The following is a 22,222-nucleotide window of genomic DNA, read 5'->3' on the forward strand; positions in this document are numbered from 1 at the left end:
TCCGCACCTCCTTTCTTTTGGCACTCATGCCCACACATTGAGACTACAGAGCCAAATGCAGTGGTGGAAAGTACATTTAGTACTTTGAGGTATTTGTGCTTGACTTAAGCATTTCCGATTTTCAATACTTCTACTCCTCTACATCTCAGAGGCATATATTGCACTTTTACTCCACTACAGCTTTAGTTACTTTGTAGACTTGTAGACTACAAAACACACTTCTGCTCTATATACATTTTGGCCTTTTGAAAATAGCCAATCTGCCATTTTCAAGATATTTTTATACATTTGAAAACTTGAAACTTGGGACATTGATTCTATATAATGAGTACTTTTGGTACTTAAGTACATATTGATAATACTTTTACTCAAGCACATTTAGAATTCTACTTGTAACAGAGTATTTCCATATCACAGTATTGATACCTTTACTTACGTAAAACATTTGAGTACTTTTCCACCACTGGCCAAATGGCTGTAACTCTCGTGGAGGACATTGTGTATGATGTGTGGGTCTTTTGACCATGACTCTGTGATAACCTTGGAGCATTTGAGATGGAAATTACACTGTGCAACTGCCAGCTCCATCGAGCGTGAAAAGTGCTAGTGTGCAACAAAACCATCCTTGTCAGCTACAAAATATGTAATTATGTAAATCTGTAATGCAGTAAACTATATCGGCAATTGTAGGAGCTGCTGTAAATTATATGCAGATAGGCTAATTCTCTCTGGGAAAATTACAGGGTGTCAGTCAGCACCGCATCATTTCAACTTAACCACCCTGTTATTATATTAATTGTTCTGGCCCTCATCATTAGTTCTGATCCTTACAGGTGTGTAGGAAGGAATAGATTATTATTATTATTGTTTTATGTAAAACTTAGTTAATGAAGTTTATTCTTTTTGAACCCGGACAGTAATTAATCACAGTTACTGTACATTGCATCTCTTTGCCTCTTCTCGCATGGTGATCTACGATCCTCGTCAAAGAAGAATTATTCGATCTGGTGTTACAGGTGTTACTCCATCTTGAGGCCTGGGTTCTCAAGATGTTCATCCACGACAGATGCTTTTTATTGCACCAAAATTATCTGTTGTGTGCACCTGTCTTTATGCACACGAGCGTCTATGTTGTACATTTTACTTTTATAGATGAGCTGTAATTTAAAAGCTATTTATAATGCAATTAATTTATGTTCATCAAACGAGAGATGAGCTCTGGAATTATAGCTGCTTTGAATCACTGACTGACACACACATTTGCTGTTGACTGGATATTAGCCAGCTTGGTGGTAATGAACAGAAGGCATCAATACATTATTGCCTCATTAAATCCAGGTACAATCAGCAGCATACGAGTAGCAATACATCATTTTTTTGGACATGCAAACACTTGGAACCCAAATTGATATATGATATGATTCCTGTATCATGATTCATGTATCCTCAGAAAAAACAGCATTTACCTTTTATTTTTGTTCTGCGTCAATCAGCTGTACTGGGTACGGCACGGCACATACACCCACACACCATCATCATCATCGGCGGTCACTCGTATCCGAGTATGACACACACACACACACACACACACACACACACACACACACACACACACACACACACACACACACACACACACACACACACACACACACACACACACACTAGTGCTGCACGATTGTCCCCCACGAGAATTGAGATCATGATTCTCATTTTTCCCATGAAAATATGTATTGTCTTTAGTCTGTAGATGCTGGACATTACTACACTACATTCAAATCCATATACATTGGAAAACCCATTGCAACAGAATGCACGTGTCATTTACCAGAGCGAGAATATCTATAGATGAATGCGGATGAATTATCGAGCAATGTTTTGTCCTGAGGCCATCATTCTGCAGTGTATTCTGTATGTGTAATTTGTGTATGTGTATCTCATCTCCTGGACAGGAGCTATATGGATGTTTAGCTCGATGTTCTAGCAGTAGTCTACAGCATGTGGTTCTCAACCAGTGGTGGGGGACCACCAGCGGTCCTTGAGGGGTTCCAGGCATAGAGTCTATAAAGGATAGAGACCGAACTGGACTTCCGGAAGTATAATGATAACTCAATGGCTCGAGCGAGCGGAAGTTTAGCCTAGCCCAGTGACGTCATGAACGTCCGTCCACTTCCATTAAGTGCTGCAATTCCACATTTCGCCAGTAGGTAGTGGCATCTTCAACGTTGGATAGCCTTACTGAGGGCTTGGTTCCAGGTGGTCCCCATGCAGCTAAATGATGGAGAGTTGGTAACCAAATGGACCCTTATTAGATCTTTATCTCTCTCGACCCGTACAGGTCCATTTGGTTTCATTTCATCAAGAGATACATTATGGTTAAACATCTGCATCACTTAATTTGCAAGAAGTCTATACAGTTAGAGAATGTATAGAATAATTGTTATTTTGATCGTTTTCCTGTTGTCTCTCCTATATTGTACCACATCAATACAGCATGGAATTATGGACAAAATCTTATCCAACAACTCCAACAACAACAACATATTCTTAGTCTTGGGTCTGAGAGGCCTACATCTCCTCAAATGGTGTTGGTGGCTCAAATGCTGAATAAACAATGGACCTTGATATGAAAAGAGCTGAAAACCACTGGTCTACAGCTGATAGTAGGACTTCTGGTTTTGTGGCATTGTTTTCTAGCAGTAGTCTGCAGGAGCTAGCACTAGTCTACAGACGCTAGACTCCACTCACACTGACATGATCACATGACCACTGGCACTAAAAATAACTCTCGTTCTAACACACCACAAGGATGATACCTGGGGCTAAGAATAACATACCAGTGGAGGGAGACCAGATGATGGTAAATCAGTGAAGTGGCTCCGTCGCTGTGCAGAATAGGGATGTCAATCCACAGACAAAAAACAGTCTAAATCCACACTATTTATCCATAATGTATAAATGATGGATAAGGAGTCAGGACAACGAGGCCTTTTCGTGGAGGGGTCAGAATGAAATTTGGACTTAGACTGTTTTTCGTCTGTGGTACTCATTCATGAATTGATAATTCATAACCTTATCGATCAATGAACCAGTTAGTTGATAACCAGTGTTTTCTTTTTTACAATCTGAGAATCTTAATGTCTAACCTCAATGTGAATGTAAGGCTGAGACAGCATTACATTCACAGAAAATGGCCCAATGATAAAACCGCAGAATTTCTATTATATTTCTATTCCAGTTTAAGTTTAGCTGAATAATTTGTTAAACGGCGATTCATCTATCAACGATTAACTTTTAACGTCCCTAGTGCAGAAAGAAGTTAATTCAATCTTCAAATAATAGTGATTGTACTTTATACCTTAACCTACAGCACATCATGTCTGTTCACTGACATGAGAAGAGGATCGCTGTGGGAAAGAGAACTGTAACTCGCACTGAAAACAATCCTGTGTTAAAGATGGAATGCCGTAACCCCCCCTCCCCCCCTTAAAACATGATCATCAGGTACTATGATTATACTAGGACGAAGATTGTCTTCAAAAATGTGTACAGAAAGTGTTAAAATTATGTTTATGTGGCCACAGCCGCCACACCCACTAGTTCATTAAGTATACCTGGTTTTCACCTTAGTACCACCCACCTGAACTGGCATAATTGTCTCCACCAGAACCATGGGGAGAGAGTGTGTTTTGTTGTGTGTGTGTGTGTGTGTGCGTGTGTGCGTGCGTCCGTCCGTCCGTTACCAGCTACTCTCCGGCACCGTTAACCCGGTCGGTGCCACATTTTGCACACACACCCCCTGGTCATGTGTTCAAGTGTCCGATATTTCATATTCCATCCTAATTGGCTAACATTGGCTTTCAAAGTTTGCAGGATTGGCCTGTTTTGTACAAAAAGCCTCAAATCATGAACGCAGCGTGCAATTTACATGAAATCTTTCACAGACTTTCCTACTAGGCTGAGGAATATATCCCACCCTTTTCACATTGGCCTGTTATAGCGGCACCAATAGGTGGATTTTTGCTAAATAAATTTTTGGAACAAAATGCCTCAAATCATCCAATTGCCATCCAAGGCGTTAGAAGAAATGGCACCCTTTTCACATTGGCCTATTATAGCGCCACCAGGAGGCCACAACCTGACCTGTCCTGGTGGAGACCTGTGCCCCGAGGGGCACTTTATCTAGTTATGACACTGTACTGTACATCAAGCACTTGTTGTGATGACGTCGCGCAGCAGTTTATCCCATAGAATTGATTGATCCCCTACTGTATAGATACGTCTCCTCCCACTTCTCCCTGCCCGTCCGTGTCTCCCCTCGCCCACAGTCTCGGCTCACACCACTAAACCAAGCAGGCAGAAGTGCGGGGGCTGCAGAAGCGACAAATGTAATGTGTCCCCCATTAAATGTTTTAGTTACACTAACGTAGTTCATATGAAGTAGTTTGTTTATATGCTTCTTCATCGAAATGATAAAAATGGCCATAGTCGCATGGGTCTCTGACCATCTGTCTCAGAGGAGGAGACTGCATGGGAGAGCTCACTGTGGGGACAGGCTCACATTCTGACGGCTAGACCTCATGCTTCAACCCCGCGGAGCGGCTCGGACAACCACGGCGATAAATCATCATAGCGATATTGATTATTACAATGAATAAGCATAAACAAACTAGTTCACATGGACGATGTTGCGGTAACTAAGATATTTGAAATAGGATATATATTTTAGCCCTGGGTCTCTCAGTCTGCTACTGAGCCTGTGAGCATGAACTTTTAGCCAAGGTTTAGATGATCTCAGTGGGGACTCAGGGGCTTGGTGTCCGCCTGGCCGGGATACCATGGGACTCGAGTCTGAAATTGCGATTTTGCGAATTTTGCGAAACAAAATCAACTCAATTTCATTGTAACTAAGATATTCGAGGCCTGGGCCATGGCTCAGTGGTCCAGGCACCTTGGCTGGTAATCCAGTCTGGCAGTGTGCCGCGGGTTCGACTCCCGATCCCGACGGCCTTTACTGCATGTCTTCCCCCCATCTCTCTCCCCATTTCCTGTCAGCCTACTGGCTGTCCCTCCCTCCATAAAAATATATATAAAAAAAAAAAAAACATTAACTAAGATATTCGATAGAAATTCATTTTTTTTAATGCCATATTTATCCAGTACGAACGCAAATGTGCCATCCAAACGACGAGTCTAACCTGCTAGCCACTAGGCCTGCCTAGTCACTGTGACCATGTGATGTACGGTATCATTAATGATATTTTCAGGGCGTGTCATTGCCCATAGCTGTTATATGATAATGGGGGAGGGGTTAGGGTTATGATATCACTAAAGTGGTGTATTTTGCATTTTGACTCAAAGGCTTTAAGCTTTCAGGAAGAAACCAAAAATACACAGGGAAGTCATATTTGAATATTATAACCGCACCTGTTATGTTAACTCCATAGACACATACAAAACAGAAACAGTAAAAGAGTTACAAATGCATACATGAGTAGTAGGATTTTTCTGTGTAATATTGTCTGGCTTATAGTGATTTTAAGTGTGGTTAAATCTTTCAATAAATGGACTGCCTTCATAGGGACCTTGTGTGTTTGTGCATCTCTCTCCCTGCTAGAACAGATGTGTCCCTCCCTGGCAGAGCAATTTGATAAATCCATGCAAAGCCACTCAATTAGTTTATGGAATGTATAGAAAATAGAAATGCAATGTATACACTGCTCCCACCTGCATGTCCAACTGAGACCCTTATTACTTACTTCATGTGTAGCAGTTCATAAAATCAGGTTTTTATTTTCACCAAATTGTGCTACACTGCTAGCCTGGCTAATAAGCCAGACTCAAATCACACTGTCGTGTGGTATTTGAGTCTGGAGATGCTGTGTATGGATCTTGTTTCCCGGGGGGGCGGGTTCAAACATTTTCTCTTTGACGCAATTGGTCAGAGCTACTGTCAGTCAAAGGTCTCAAGCATTGAACGTCACTACCAAAGCCCGCCCATATTGCATACCGTGTCCCGATTGGCCACACCAATTCTCTGGTGTAGGAAATGGGCGTACAATTGAGCCTCTCCAGACCGTAATCCGCCGGCAGGTAATTTTGCCAACGGCTGATTTGGTCTGGCTTATTAGCCAGGCTACTACACTGCCAGTAGGTCACAGGAGTAGCCTACCTCCATAAATTAATTCACATTATGTTATATACTTTTAGCAATACTTTACTTAAATTTTATAGTCAAACTTAATACTACAATACTACTTTTACTTCTACTCCACTACATCTCAGAGGCAAATTAAATGTTATACATTTACTCCACTACATTTATTTGAAAACTTTAGTTACTAGTTACTTGCACATTTTGATTATTACTACAAAACATGCATTAACCACTTCAGCCCTATACGTCTACAAGCTCACGTGAGCTTGTAGATGTGCTATTTTCAAACATTTTATATTATTTTGAAAACTTGAAATGGCACATTCTGCATAATAAGTACTTTTAGTACTTTAAGTACATGTTGACGCCAATAATTTTTTGAATTCTAATTTAAAAGTTACTTTTTAATTGTAACAGAATAGTTTTATAATGCAGTATTTATACTCTTACTTAAATAAAACCGGAGTACTTTTTCCACCACTGCTGGAGACTCCTGAGATGTAAACGGGAAAAATATATCAATAAAGCTGTCAGATTATATAATACCCTTGAGGCACTATTGTAAAGTGTTGGAACCTTAGTCACCCGAGGGCAAGTAAGACACTGTCTTGGTTCTTACTTCACATAACAGGAGGTTGTGCTCTCGGGCGGACGTGTTTTGCCCATTTCTAAAAATGGCCGAGGTGACAGTCGGGTCGATTGTGTGATTTATATGATCGGGTGTTATCATGCATTAGCGTGGAGACATTGGGGCTCACCGGGGAGGGCACACATCTTCAGGGCGAGTACAGGCGATAAGCTCGGTCGGTGGTCTGGATGCACTGATAAGAATAAAGTGGCTCACCTGAAGACCTGGCCGTATACAGTACATGAATGACCCCTGGAGGTGAATTCTGCCACTTTTTTTTGGCGGATGTGCATCGTGCAACAGTATGACGTGGTAGGCTTACTGCCAAATGACCAAATGAGACTGATGGGTTGGAAATGAACATGACAGACTTTCACTGTGATCTGTCGCTCGCACTGCAGGGGTCCACAGACTCCACACAACCACTGGATTAATTAACGGCGACGTAGAGAGAGAACAGCTGGTCTCAGTGCATTGTTTTCGTCGACTAAAACTATGACGAAAAATGTTCGACTACCTTTTTCACTTACTAAAACTAAACCAGTAAGACGCCCTGAGGGCGATAACCTGAAACAGGTCTGGCAACTATATATGGACCTTTTTCTCTCTCTTTTTTTTTTAATTGACGTTTTCGGGCCGGGTAGGGCGTAAAGTGTGTAGTAATTTGTAAGGCCAGGCAGGGCCTTGGGCCGGCCCAGGTAGGGCCGGGGCCTTAATTGTCGGGCCTGTTGAGAGTTTTCACCGGCTGTGCTAACAACTTTGGGGCGGGCCCGTCTAGAGTTTGAATGGACGGGTATCAGTCAAAAGGGAGACATCGAAGAGGAAGGACGGGTGGGGAGGATCAACATATGGAATGTCAGAACAGGTCAGCTCAGGTCAGAGATCTAAGGGTTTGAGGCTTGAGTTCAGAATGATGTAGAGTTGCTGACCGGCTCCATATATGCAGATCTAGGTGATGATCCAGTCTTCCCCATGTATGGCTATCCAGTGTTTGATGAGGTCAGTGTCGTGATCTTCATATATGGAGATGGCCCATATACTGTAAAGAGCGTGCCACGAGGCGTGATGGACTGACGGTCATATAGGGAGCGTGGTCACGAGGCGTGATGGACTGACGGCCATATATGGAGCGTGCCACGAGGCGTGATGGACTGACGGTCATATAGGGAGCGTGGTCACGAGGCGTGATGGACTGACGGCCATATATGGAGCGTGTCACGAGGCGTGACCGACGGATGGACAGATGGACCGACTGGGAGGTTTTGCAGGTTTCCATAGTAATCTGCGACCTATTGTCGCAATACAAATGAAGCCATGATGACCAAAACTACCGGCTATTTTCTGCATGCAACCAAGTGTAAAATCAGGCATTACAATGCCACCAAGGGAAATACATTTTAGTCTATTAAATCAGCTGTAGATGGAACACTAAAACATTTCACGTGACTAAGATAAGACTAAAACTAAATCAAAATTTGCTTTGAAAATCAACACTGTTGCCCAATCTAAGGTCCCCAGTGTTCTCATCCACATCAACTCACTTGAGACAGACAAGATTTCATTAACAAATGAGTATGATGATGAACAAGCATGATGTGGCAGGCATACTGTCAATTGGCCAAAAACCCATTTTGCTGATTAATTGAGACTGATTGGTTGGAAAATGACAATTGAGACTGATTATTTGGATATGGTTGTCCTTTTAAGAATGATGTGGCTTTGTGTAACTCATTCCCGTTTCACATTTCAAACTATTCGGGTTGTGCTTAATCACACCCCACTTCTGTGGCCAACGCGGAAGTGTCTCTTGCCTACAACAACTGTGGACTAAACCTTATATACCGGTATAACTATGGACTAGACTGCGATGGACACCCGCTGTCTCAAGCGAACTTGAGCCACGTGAGACACCACCGAGCGAGCTAAAGCGAGCGATTTAACGTGTCGAACGCTGCAAAGTTCGATTGAGTCGTGCGAGTTGCGATCAGAATAGTAAATAATGGTCTGGTGATTGCGTTTTCCCCCGACTGCCACTCAAAGTGGCTACTGGCCAATCACAGCACGTCCTTGCACAAGTGCACTGGCCAATCACAGCACGGGAACGTCTTTTGACGTCTTTTTTCAAATGGTGCTGCCAAGACGTCTTTTTGAGTTTTTTTTGGTTATCCCACTGTCAATAGGGCTTGGACCTGGGGAACCACATGGTAGCAAAAATGTCCTCCCACCAAGCTCCTATCGGACACTTTTTCCTCTTCCTCATATTTTGCTTCCTTGGTTAGTTCCAATTTGGCATGACCACTTTAATGGACTCTTAACTACTGAACATGGACGGCTTTTCAAACGGATGTTTTTGCACGAAAGCACATCTCTCAAACGATCCGGTGTGCGATCTTAGTGAGGATGAATATTCTAAAGCCTAAAGGTGCAGTAAAGGTAGGCCTTGGTGACAACTGGCAATTGAAGAAAAGGGGGGTGAAATAAATTTGACAGTCAATGAGTTAATTCTCTTATAAATACACCCCCCCCCCCCCCCACGTGCACGTGCACGCACATACAAGCACATATTCTTCTTTGTTGATGCTTTTTAGAGATTGCGCATAATTTAGTTAGTACAGTAGGTTGGAAATATGCAGTTGTTACTTTCACATCCTTTTTATGATGAAATTCCTTTGATGAGATTTATAATGAAATTCTCCCGATGAGCCTAATGTTTAATGACTTTGAGCGGCCAGCCAGCTTCAGCGAGAGACTCATTTAAGATATGTTCTTGTTTACTAGATATGATCAGTTTAACATTTATGCATGCAGTCAGAGTTCATAGAATTCCCGCACCATCTCTCAGCATTAAGATAATCTCTTGAGCTCCATTCCGATCTAACAAAAGAAACCATTAGCAGAACTGAGGGTGGAAAAACAGTAGATTACGTTTGTATTCATTTATTTATTTTACAGTAGGCCTATTTGCTGATATGAAGGGCCAATCAGAACGCCCACAGTACACTACAAATTGTATGTAGGAACTGGCCTAATTGGATTGACCAATGCCAATGATGTCTGATTTTGATGCCAGTTAAGCCATCCAATATATATTAGGAGTTTGATTGAAAATCAATAACTAAGCCTAACAACCCTCATATGATTTTCTCTCTTAAGAAATCCAGCTAATCTGTAGACATTTCCACACTAATCTTCCAACATTAACAGCCAACAATGTTGAGTAAACAAGGTGGTGTAGAGGGCAAAGACTCGAGGAAGTGAATTACCAAGTCAAATAAACTAGTGCTGCAGCATTTAGTCGACTAAAATCTTGTGATATTTAGTCTACTAAAACTAAGCCACTAAACGATTTTGGATGACTAAAATAGGACTAAAACAAAATTATATTTTACTCAAAAGACTATGACTAAAACTAAATCAAAATTTGCTGTCAAAATCTAACACTAAACTGTAGTGCACTGCAGCCTTGCTGACCTATTGCACACTTGGGCAGACCACTGGGGCCGCTGTGGAACCACATTACATAGCTTCAGTCAAACCTAATGCACAGGGAAATGATTAGCTGATGACCTTTTTATAGTTAGCATCCAGCAAGCATCAAAGCCATTGTAGAAAGGGCAGTTATTAACACCGTATTCATGTAATCACCTAGTCCAAAAATGCCATGCTACACTATAGAGCGTCGCAGTCCCGCCCACTTTCAAAACGACGAGGGCACCAGGAAATAATTCCCCATTCATTTTCCCCATAGACTTTTCAAAAAGTATTTATATTTAAAGACCTTAAGCTGCATTCATACTCCAGTTTGAGGTGATAGCTTATCACCGTGTTGTAGTTCTTTAAGGGTTAGAAAACTAAAAGGCTCATTCATACTCCAGTTTGTGGTGATAGCTTATCACCGCGTTGTAGTTCTTTAAGGGTTAGAAAACTAAAAGGCTCATTCATACTCCAGTTTGAGCTGATAGCTTATCACTGCGGCGTAGTTTTTTAAGGGTTAGAGAACTACAACATTACGTCATTCGCCGCGGTGATCAGCTATCACCGCGGACCCCGACACATCTCTCTGTTTTTACTATCAGACAAGTCCTTTCACTCTGGAGCCATCACCCCGTTCACTGATTGGTCTACAAGTTGGGTGGGCGGTTTTGCAGGCATGGGGGTTTTGCATCTGAACCAGAGGGAGGCGGGGTCAATGCTTAAGGACATCACCGCGAGTATGATGGCCTCGACTCATTATGAAGGGTGACGGTGATAGGTGAAGGTGATAACTTATCACCTAAAACTGGAGTAGGCTATGTATGAGCCTTTAAAAGCCTCGGACAAAGTCAGCGGCCTAGTTGACAAATCATGACAAACACATATTTTTGGGCCGAACAAATGATTAGAATGAAGAAAAACAACAAAAAAGTGTTGTACCCTGCCCTTTTGTTCGTCTTTCTAATTATCTGTTCCGCCTCGGCTTTGACCGAGGCTTTAAAGTTCTTTAAATAAATACTTTTTGAAACGTCTATGGGGAAAATGAATGGGGAATTATTTCCTGGTGCTGACTGGTTGTTCTGACTGCAACGCTGTATTGAATTCAATAAAATGTTATTAGTGTCAAATCACAACAAGTTGTCTCAAGACACTTTACATGTAGAGCAGCAGAGAACCGACAGAGATCCCACCCTGAGCCATAATTATAATACATGTAATAGTGTAAGATAATATAATATGGTATAACAATGATGTCAGATAATATATAATATATAATGTAGTCGTGTAAGAATGTTAAGATAAAATACAGTGTATAGTGCTATAATATAATATGGTAGCAGTCCAGAGGGCAGGTGACTGGTCCATGGCCGCACTCTTGACACACTGTCGTCCAATAAAACTATTAAAAAAATACCATGCTATTAAAGGAGCATTCAGTGATTTGGAAAACCACCCAGTCCGCCACGGTAACAAAATGTGCACATGCACACGCTCTACAGTGGGGGGAAGTGCAACAGCAAGTGCACCAAGGCCCGCCCCCACACATGATTGGAGGAAGGCCCCTCTCATCCATTGGATGAAGACTTTGCCACCCGCCACCAAAACTGAAACTAGGGTTTTTTGACCCCAGGGGCTCACTGGGGACAGGGAGGAACTCCTTATATGGTCAGCACACTCTATAGTAGGGAGGGTTATCCAAATAAAAAGAAAAAATAAGTGATATTTGAATGAAGCGAAATCACTGAATATACCTTTAATATTCCCTTATTATTATAAAGGAATACAAGCATGTTTGCATGTTCACTGTGTTTAACTGACTGACAGACAGGCAGGTGGAGTAGTGTACAGTACTGTTTGGACACGTAGCCAATGCTGGGCCTCTTAGAATGGCATTTCATGTGAAATATAATATGACTTATTCAGGAAATGTTTATTTCGCTTTGCTTTGGTTTCTCTGCTCCACTGTAATCCTCTCTGAGCAGAGCACTGTTTGCCAATGAGCTTGCAGTCTCACATATCAATCACCATTACTATTCACCAATTGTCTTTCTCTGCTCCTGTTCGTTCCACACTGGCAGCTATTTGACAAGTCAACTTTTCATGCCCATGCTTGCTTTCTACAAAGTAGATTGGATTTCCAAATCATATTTTGGGGAGGACGAGTGACTAAAAAACACTGCATGAGAAATGCAGGTAATTGTGTACTTTTGTTCAGTGACTCACTAGCAAAATGGCTTCTGACTTTTTAATGTTGTTGTCCTTTTGTACATCAAGATGTGGATTGATGATTTTGTGTGAGAACAGAAGTGTCTCAAACAGATCAATGTAAGGAGATTGTTTCAACTGGCCGCATGCAAAACATCACTTACACCATGCCGCCTGACCTTGAAAATCGATTTTGTGGAGTGAAGTCTGAGTTGTGTCAAGCTTCACCTAAAGGTAAATTCTGAATTAGTATTGAATGGCACGTTAATGCTTCTATAAAGGATAGCTGATGCCTTTCCTTAATTTCCCCTCATTATGTAATGAGAGCCAAGCATTTGTTCTTTGTTTTTTCTCAGTGAAGCCGAATGCATCACCAGAGTCAGCCATGATTTGATTTTACAATAAGGCGGCGTATAGACGAGAAGATGACCATTTCCGTGAGCTGAATTATGGTCAGTAATCTTTAAGACAGACAGACAGACAGGCGGTGTCCGTCCGGTTCACTGATTGCGATCTTGGGTCCCCCGCCCCCCGATGGCAGATCTGCCATTTCTTCTCTGAAGGGTTGTCTTTGCAGGTTCACATGGAGGCGTCCCTCCCTCCCTCCCTCCCTCCCGTCCTGTCACGTCCACTTGTCAGCAGTGCTGGAAGAAATACTCATTTGTTTTTACTTAGTAAAGGTATACCAATACTGCAATGTAGAAATACTCAAGTACAAGTAAAGGTATGGAATCAAGATTTACTTGAGTGAAAGTACAAAAGTGTTGGCATCACAATGTACTTAATGTACCAAAAGTAGTAAAAGTACAATAATTGCCTCTGAAATGTCGTGGACTCTAGTCCACGCTATGAGCTTGTAGATCTGTGATTTTTTTCAATAGCTAAAGTACAACATAATTCAAAAACCAAAAGAGGTTCCCACCCTGGATGGCTTACAGTAGGTAAATGTAATTTCTTTACACTACCGTCCACTTGTCGTCATGCACCCACGCTGCCTCCTCCTCATCCCCGTCCCTGAGCAGCATCATCTGTGGCGGCCCTGACCTTGTCACTGGGCTGTTAACAATCAGGCGAGCTGACAGTCGAGAGCCACCCACTCAGCGTACGTGCACGTCATTTACCCATCAGGCTTTGCGTTAGGCCTATGTGCACATCATCCACGGTTTGACAGGGAGCAAAAGTTACAACTTCTAAGGCATTAAGCTATATACTTAATTGTGCATTGTGTCACTCACCGGAAAATATCCGATATTTAAACTTGCAGTGCATCTGAGCTAAGTAACTCAGGCTTAAACCTTCCACGTAACTGACTTCACACTGGCAGCTACAAACATACAGGCTACCATTCATTTTGAATGGAAGTTAACGATATGAAGATGCAAAGATACAGGCTACCATTTATTTTCAATGGAAGTTAATGATATGAAGATGCAAAGATACAGGCTACCATTCATTTTCAATGGAAGCCAACGATATGAAGATGCAAAGATACAGGCTACCATTAATTTTCAATGGAAGCCAACGATATGAAGATGCAAAGATACAGGCTACCATTCATTTTCAATGGAAGCCAACGATATGAAGATGCAAAGATACAGGCTACCATTCATTTTCAATGGAAGCCAACGATATGAAGATGCAAAGATACAGGCTACCATTCATTTTCAATGGAAGCCAACGATATGAAGATGCAAAGATACAGGCTACCATTCATTTTCAATGGAAGCCAACAATATGAAGATGCAAAGATACAGGCTACCATTCATTTTCAATGGAAGCCAACGATATGAAGATGCAAAGATACAGGCTACCATTCATTTTCAATAGAAGCCAACGACATGAAGATACATAGATACATCAGACATGTGTAGCTGCTACAAAGCTACAAAAAAGTTGGGGTGGTTTCAACTTCAGCTACAAATATACAAAGCTACAAATATGCTGTGTGGCTTTGTATCTTTCTATCTTTTGTATCTGCAGCATCAGTCTGCAAGCATGCACAGTCTGTCTTGACGCACACGCGTGCGTGCATGTGTGTGTGTAGGGGTGCAGGGTTGACAGTGGTGCAAGGCTGTCACATCATCCATCAGCCTGTCACAGGCCATCGCCCCGGTGGTCTGTAAACAAGAGAGACAGAGCGGCCTTCCCCGGGCACCGTTTGTGTGGACAGGCGGGGCAAGCATCATCTCCTGCTATGAGACGTACTGTAGTGCTTCTCAAAGTGGGGTCCGCGGACCCCCAGGGGTCCTCGAGGGAGTTCCAGTGGGTCCCCAGCTATGATGGATAGTTATAGAGTCCATTTGGTTCCATTTGTACACATTGGGGTCCCAGAGATAGAAATGCCATTACTTGGGTGGGGGTCTGTGAAATCAAACTGGGGGTCCTTGAAATTAAAATGGTTGACAATCACTTCTCTTATGAGGGGGTCCCTGCCGTACCATTTCAAATGGGAGTCCGCAGGCTAATAAGTGTCAACTTGGGGGTCCTTGGCATGAAAAAGTTTAAAAACCTCTTGACGTACTGTATGTACCACAAAGACAAAGACGAGGCTTTATCCATCCTGCTAGGTGTTGGTAACTTACTGTATGTCTCCCATGTGTACTGTATGCTGCTGCTTATAGATAATATATGTGTGTGGCTGGCATGGGACATGTGACATTCTGTTACTGCTGCAAAATTAATTTTCTCTCCCAAGAGCATTAGATTAGGTGCCTGCTGGCCTAGTGGTCCAGGTGCGGCTCTGGCCTGACAGCGCGTTGCGTGTTCGAGTCCCGTTCATGACGACCTTTGCTGCATATCTCTCCCCTTCTCTCTCTCTCTCTCTTTCCTGTCTTTCTTCACTAATAACTATCAATAAAGGCAAAAAGACAAAAACAAATCTTAAAAAAAAGAGAGCATTAGATTAGAGCAGGGGTTTTCAGCCAGTGGTACGGGGACCACTTGAGGCGGTTCAAGGTGGTCCCCAGCTAAATGATGGAGAGTTGGTAACCAAATGGATCCTTATTTAACTCTTGTCCGTTTGGTTTCATTTTACACTCTCAAGAGTTCAATTATTGTTAAACATCTGCATTACTTAGTTTACAAGAAGTCTGCACAATTAGAAAATGTAGAAGAAATGTTATTTTGATCGTTTGTCATCTCTCCTATGGTACCAACATCAATACCTCTCCTATGGTACCAACATCAATACAGGTTTATGGCTCAAATGCCGAATAAATAATGGGCCTTGATATGAAAAGGGTTGAAAAACTGGATTAGAGGGTTTGTGGACATTGGCAGTATATAGACAGAGGCCAGCGTAATAACGCTGCCCTCTTGTTTCTGGTCCATGGAGAGACAGCTGTATACATCCTCCAGTAGTTCCAGACAGACGGTAGGTCAGGCTGCCTCAACTGAACTGGAGCTGGTGTTGGCCCAATGGGGCTGTTGGTTGGGGGTTGGGACTAGGCCAGGGGACTGGGCCCTGGCGGAGCCAGGTTATTTGTGAAGGGGACCAGGGAGGTTGCAGCTGGCGTCCATGCTGTTGACAGGTTTTTTCCGTGCCAGATTGGCTGACAATGGAACACCTCCACCATAACCAATGAGCTGCCTTTATATCCTCAAAGGGAGTGTGACGGGCAGCCAACCCCATAATGCCCTCCCTCACTACCAGGGCCATTGCTCTGCAGATGTAGATAAAAGGATGTGGAATTCTTATAGAATTTATAATGCTCGTCATCTCCAGTTATTGTATACTAGACCTGTGCCCATCGGCCACCGGCCTACTTGGGAACGATGCAAGTTGGGAACCTAGTATGCAATACGCCAGTTGTCATAGCATCCGTTTGAACTGTCTGTCTGTGTGCCTTTTGTGCCCACATATGGAGATCTCTGTATATGTCTGTCTGCCTGTGTCTGAAGAGTGCAAACTGACTGTGAAAAGTGGACTGGTTAAGTAATCAGGTGTGGGGTTGCCATGGCAATCAATTGGCTCAGAATTCTACAGGTGTGGGAGACTAGGCTCATTACTGTAGGTCCACTGGCAGAGCCTGACCAGAGCCTTTTGTGGTGGTTCTAGATCTGGACAACTGTGTATACGACCGACTTAAGGCCGGGCACTGCACTCCCTGTGGTGGTGTGGAACGCGTGTTGCAAATGTGAAGTCGGTGGAGCGAACGGTTCTCGAGTTATGTGGATAACAGACGTACGTACACAGGTACACAACAGAGATGTGGTGCATTTATTGTAAGTTTGTAAAGGGAAAACAGAATTGTTATGACATAAAAGCATTCTGCAGAGGAGGATGACCTTTGAGCATTAAGCCTGCTGATTCATACTCCATCATGAGAAAATAGCCCATCTACAAGATCACAATGTGTTGCATCACAGTGCGTTGTGAGCTTGTAGATCTGTTATTTTCAGATAATCCTCTCCTTCTGGCTGGATGGTAATAATATATAACACGGCCAAATGACCTGAAAGAAAGAAGTACAACAGACATCTCATTTACAACTCATTTCCGTTTAATAATAATCCTGACATTCAGGCAGAAAAGTCTTCATTGTCTGATGGATTATTTTTCCTTTGTGTCTGTGAGAGCTGATGCAATATAGATTGAAATGTCACAGGAAACGAAAAAGGCATTTTATCACCGTCGTCTTTTCTCACGAGCGCTGCCATCTATTTCAGCAACTGTCAAAAGCTAAGATGCCATCTAACTTTGATTATTCTCCATTGTTTGTGTGCCTGCTAATATTGATGAGTATACTGTTGACTTTCAAATTATTGCATTGTTGAAATGAAATGCATCTGGCAAAACAATAACAAGCAAATGCCCATATGTGATACGTTTTAAGCAGTGGAAAGTTTACATTTACTTAAGTACTGTACTTATTACTTAAGGGTTAGGGTTAGGGTACTTCTACTCCACTACGTCTAGGATCCAAATATTGTACTTTTTACTCCACTTACTTTGTAGATTGAGATTATTATTATTATTACAAAACATACATTATACAACATGCCGTTTCGAGGAAGCAATCTGATTGGTTGAAACAGCTTTCTAGCCGTGCTTTATCCACGATATTGGAACGGCTAATCAATACACAGAATTCAGCCGTGCTTTTCTCCCAGGGCGCAGCAGACTCGATGGCTAGCCTAGCTAGTTTCTTGTGACATTTGTGGTTGTAATAGTGGCTACATCTGTCATTAAAAAAATCTGTTGTATAATTGCAATTCTAAAACGTTTAGTACCAATACTTGATTTTGAATGGCTGGTTTCCGTTCATCTCATGATAATCCACACCTTCAATCACTTTATATCATTCCCAGCAGATCCCGCAGCTCTGTAGTTGAACTGGGGAAGGGGAGCACTTGATTGCGTTACACATGCTGGCCGTGCAGGCGTCTAAGCACCGCCCGCGATCATATGACTGTGAATGTGTGGCTCCGGGTGGCCTCGTAAAGACATCAAGCGGATGTGTTCTCATCCATGTTACACAAATCAACAGTGGAAACATTATGCCTCAGTTAAAAGTAGCGTTGTTATTTAGTAAAATAACGGAACAAACACATCCAACATTGAAATATATCCTACACCCCCACACACGCTCGCACACACACACACACACGCATGCATGTTGTTGTCTTATTTGCATTTTAAATGCAAATGGCCACGCATAATCTACACACTTTAACTGTCATTGTCTCCAAGGATCCCCCAATTTACACATTCTTGTATATAGATGGGTTGTTGACCAGTCATTCTATTCTGTTGGAGTCTGTAGAGCCTTTTTCTTATGACATTTTGTTTTTTTACCCACATTGCATCACTCTATCTACATAATATATTTCTGCTTCATTACATCTGACCCTACCAATAGGGTAGGCAATTATGTTTTATTATTGTGACACTGTTGTTATACTGTATTGCTTTTGTGGACCATGTCCCACCAACATTATGCTGCAGATAGAAATAAACAAGTCACAATATTCAATTTAAATCTTATTCCTTGTTTCACTTTAATTTGACCTGCAGATTTGCTGTATATTAGATAGTATATTTAGTATATTTATGTATTTGAGCTTTGTGAATAATCATTTGGTAAATGATCTGCGCAGATAAATATAACGCATTGTGATGTGATGTGTTATCAGCTTAAAGCAACTGTCTTTAACAGTTGCACAGAACATTTGTGAAAATTGTGGAATAATCTTGAAAAAAATAAGGGTCCACAGTTAAATCAAATCAATTAAGTCTTGACGTTAAATATTTGAGATACATTGTCATGCTTTAGACAATATATGTCCATACAGTTAGGTGACTACAATGCTATCATCAACATGGTGGACCCTGTTGGAAACAAGTGTAATGCTTAATTGGGTCGTCCACTCACAGTTAACAGCCTTTGTATTGAGTTTGTGCTTGAAATGTACTGTAATTCTGCAAACTGTTAATAAATTCTTCAATCAATCAATCAATCAATCATCTAGGTGTCTGCTAAATGCCTAAATTGTAAATTGTAAATTGTTAAGAGCCTTTCACATTGAAATGGAGCCTGACTGCAGTTAACTGGAGGAGAGCTGTGAGGAGGGTTTTCACCACTCCAAGACAAAGGAGAGGTGTTACTACTTTCAGGCTGCACTCTTCTTTAAAGTGACCTTTTGAGAATACATGTAGGATCCTAGCTAAGTTACTGCACAGTATCATGCAAGTTAATACACCTTATAATCTTGTGAATTTGTTGGATATTTATTTTCACATAAATTAATTTAATTAGTAACAAGATGTCATAAAGCAAATACAATACAGCTGTACAACAAAAAATACAAATTAAAATAAAAAAGAATAAGAATAAAAAAATGAATACAAAACAAAAATACCCAAGTTACACAAGTAATTCAACAGTAATTCAAACAATTCCAGTCAGTAACACGACATACCATTTAGTAGATCATAATAACACTTGTAATGTTAGAGGTACATTATAGGCATTGCTACTATTGCTGCTTTATTGTATGTTTATGTTTAAAGGATCCCCATTAGAGACACATGAATAAGCCTCTAGTCTTCCTGGGGTTCTGAATAAAGCAAATACAATACAGATGTACAACTATAAATACAAATTGAAATAAAAAAATCAGAATAACGAAACAAAATAAAAAATGAATACAAAACAAATTCACATTATAAAATCAAATCTTGTCGTAAACAAATACACAAATCACAGTTTCTCAGTCCTTGGTCTAATCTTAAATGCTTACCATACTTTTTATTGTCTTTGGATCCATTGAGTGAGTATATCTGTGGAGAGGAGGGAGGGTGGAGGACAGTATGTTAGACTGTGATTGGTGGAGCGATGGTTCTATTGTTCTCTTGGTCAATCATTCAAAGCAGTTAGTGGCTCTCTGGTATAAAAATACTTGGTCTGTGTCATTTCTCCACAACCCCTCCAGGATCACATCTGACTGTGGACTGCAGACTTCAGGTGAAGATGAACTCTCTCGCACCCACCAGGGACATTTCTGCTGAACAGGAGGAACCCAAAGACCTTGGTATGTTACTTAACCTCCCTTTTCACTCCCAATGTTCTGTTTTTATTCCCTCAATATTCTCAATAGTCATTGTATTATTAGCCTATTATCAGTAGCTTTGCTGTAGATCATTTGTTTTTTGCATCACAGCAACAACCACATATTTGTAGTATTATTTAAGGATTAAGTAATCACTTAATCCCTATATTTTAGTCATGCTAAGGGTTTTAAGTCCATTGTTTTAATAGTTAGCTACATGACAGGGATTTGTTGCACAACAATTACTTTTGTGGTATACTTATAAACCTATCAACATTTGTAACTGCCCCCTGGGCTTGGTTAATGGACATTAATGATGAGACAGTAGAGTTTCCAAACTGATGATGATGATGCTCTTTATTTTGGTGAAGCACCAAAATGCACCGTAAAAACTGCAGAAATATGACAAAAATATAATCAACATTAAAGTCAAAATACACTAGTCATTAAGCATACAGTTTAGCCAAAAATAAGCTTCAAACTTGACAAACACAAGGGTATATTTCTTAATCATCATAAGCCAACTTGTAGCTATAAAATGACATTAGACATGAATTAACTCTTGTAAATATCCCTTAGGAAGACAAGAAACACGTGTTGCAATCATTGTGGTGTGGCATTTAAATGTTTACATTTGAGCAATAAAAACGACCCTTTTAACTATACTTAATGTAAGCACACACTCTTGGCACTATGAAATCTTAATCTTACAAACCTCATTCCGCCTTCCAAGGGGTGTTAAACATGAAATATTAACGTTATAACTGACAGAGTTCGTTCTGAACTGCATGCTCTGCCGCCATCTTGTCTTTCCGTGAACTTTCAACTCTCTAACGTCACCATGTAAGCTAAATGCCCAGAAAGGACATGGGCCAACTCTGCCACCTAGTGGACAGTTTTAAACCACGCATAACCCAAAGCTGCTCAACCACAGTAAACCATGACGTCTTAATTAGCAATAACTTTCTTTGGTTGGTGGTCATTTACACTCCCACCAAATCCTGCTATGATGAAATACAGTTATGAATCATACAGGAATTCTAGATCAACAATTGACCACTCTTTTCTTAGACCTGCAAAAATGTGTAGCACAATACAAAAGTCATTTAAACCTCTCCCCTTTCAGTATATCAAAGATATGTAACGAGCGTCTCTATCACTCTCAAGGAGGTTGAGTGTTGTCATAGTCATGTGGATTGTAGCATTTACGTATTGCAACTTCTCTGAATTTCTTAATGCCATCCTTCCACTCCTCCCACCGTAGCTTCACGTCGTCCGACTGTGGTCCGTCCTGACGAGTTGAAGGTCATTTTCTCCTGTTGACATTGAAGGTGAAAGTGTCCTCTTCGAAAGACCGCTGAAGGCCAACTGCATGCTCCGTTAGAATGGCACCCTGTTTGAGCTTCCGAGGTTCAGTGGCTGTAGCTCTTTCGGGGGGGTCTACGTAGTCCTTCCAGTTGAATTTGTGCAGATGTGGGCTCTACCTTTTACACAAATCCTGTGCTTCGATGATTAGTCTATTGGCTTCTTCAAAAGCTGAGACACTGGTTAGCTCTTTCTGTCGAATGTAGTCACTGGGGAATTGTATGAAGCGAATATCATCCTGTGACTCATACTTGCCTTTGTAGATCCTTTCGATGAGGTCTGACTCCAGGGTTTTCAGGACGTCAGTCGTTGATGGGGACGGCATTTCCTTTACGGCAACTCGGTGCACAATACTCTGGGTTCCCTGTCGCTCTGGATGACGATTCGATGTGCCTATTATGCTCCAGCCAAGCTCCGTTCGTTGTGCAAAGGGTTCGTTTTTGCTTCCTGTGACAACTTCAATAGGAGCTAGCGATGCTGGACAGTCACAGCCGATTAACAGTCCCACCTCACAGTCTTGAAGTGCTGGCAGCTTGTCTGCCAGGTGTTTGAGGTGAGGCCACTGTAGTGCTGTTTTCCAGGTTGGGATGTAAGACTTGTCCACTGGGATGAAGCTACGAGTGTAGGCTTGTGGTACGCTGACGTTGTTTCCAGTTTTCATTGCTCGAACTTGTAGACCGCTGACACTCTTACTCATTATGACTGTGTCAACAGCTGTCATTGTACTGAGTCTCAGCTTCGCTGGTTGACCTTCCACATTCAGCTTGTCAATCAGATCTTCTAGGATGAATGTTGAATCGCTCTGTGTGTCGAGCAGTGCATAAGTGAGAACCTCTCTCTGT

Source organism: Electrona antarctica (genome assembly GCF_951216825.1).
Source record: "Electrona antarctica genome assembly, chromosome: 23".
NCBI lineage: Eukaryota > Metazoa > Chordata > Actinopteri > Myctophiformes > Myctophidae > Electrona > Electrona antarctica.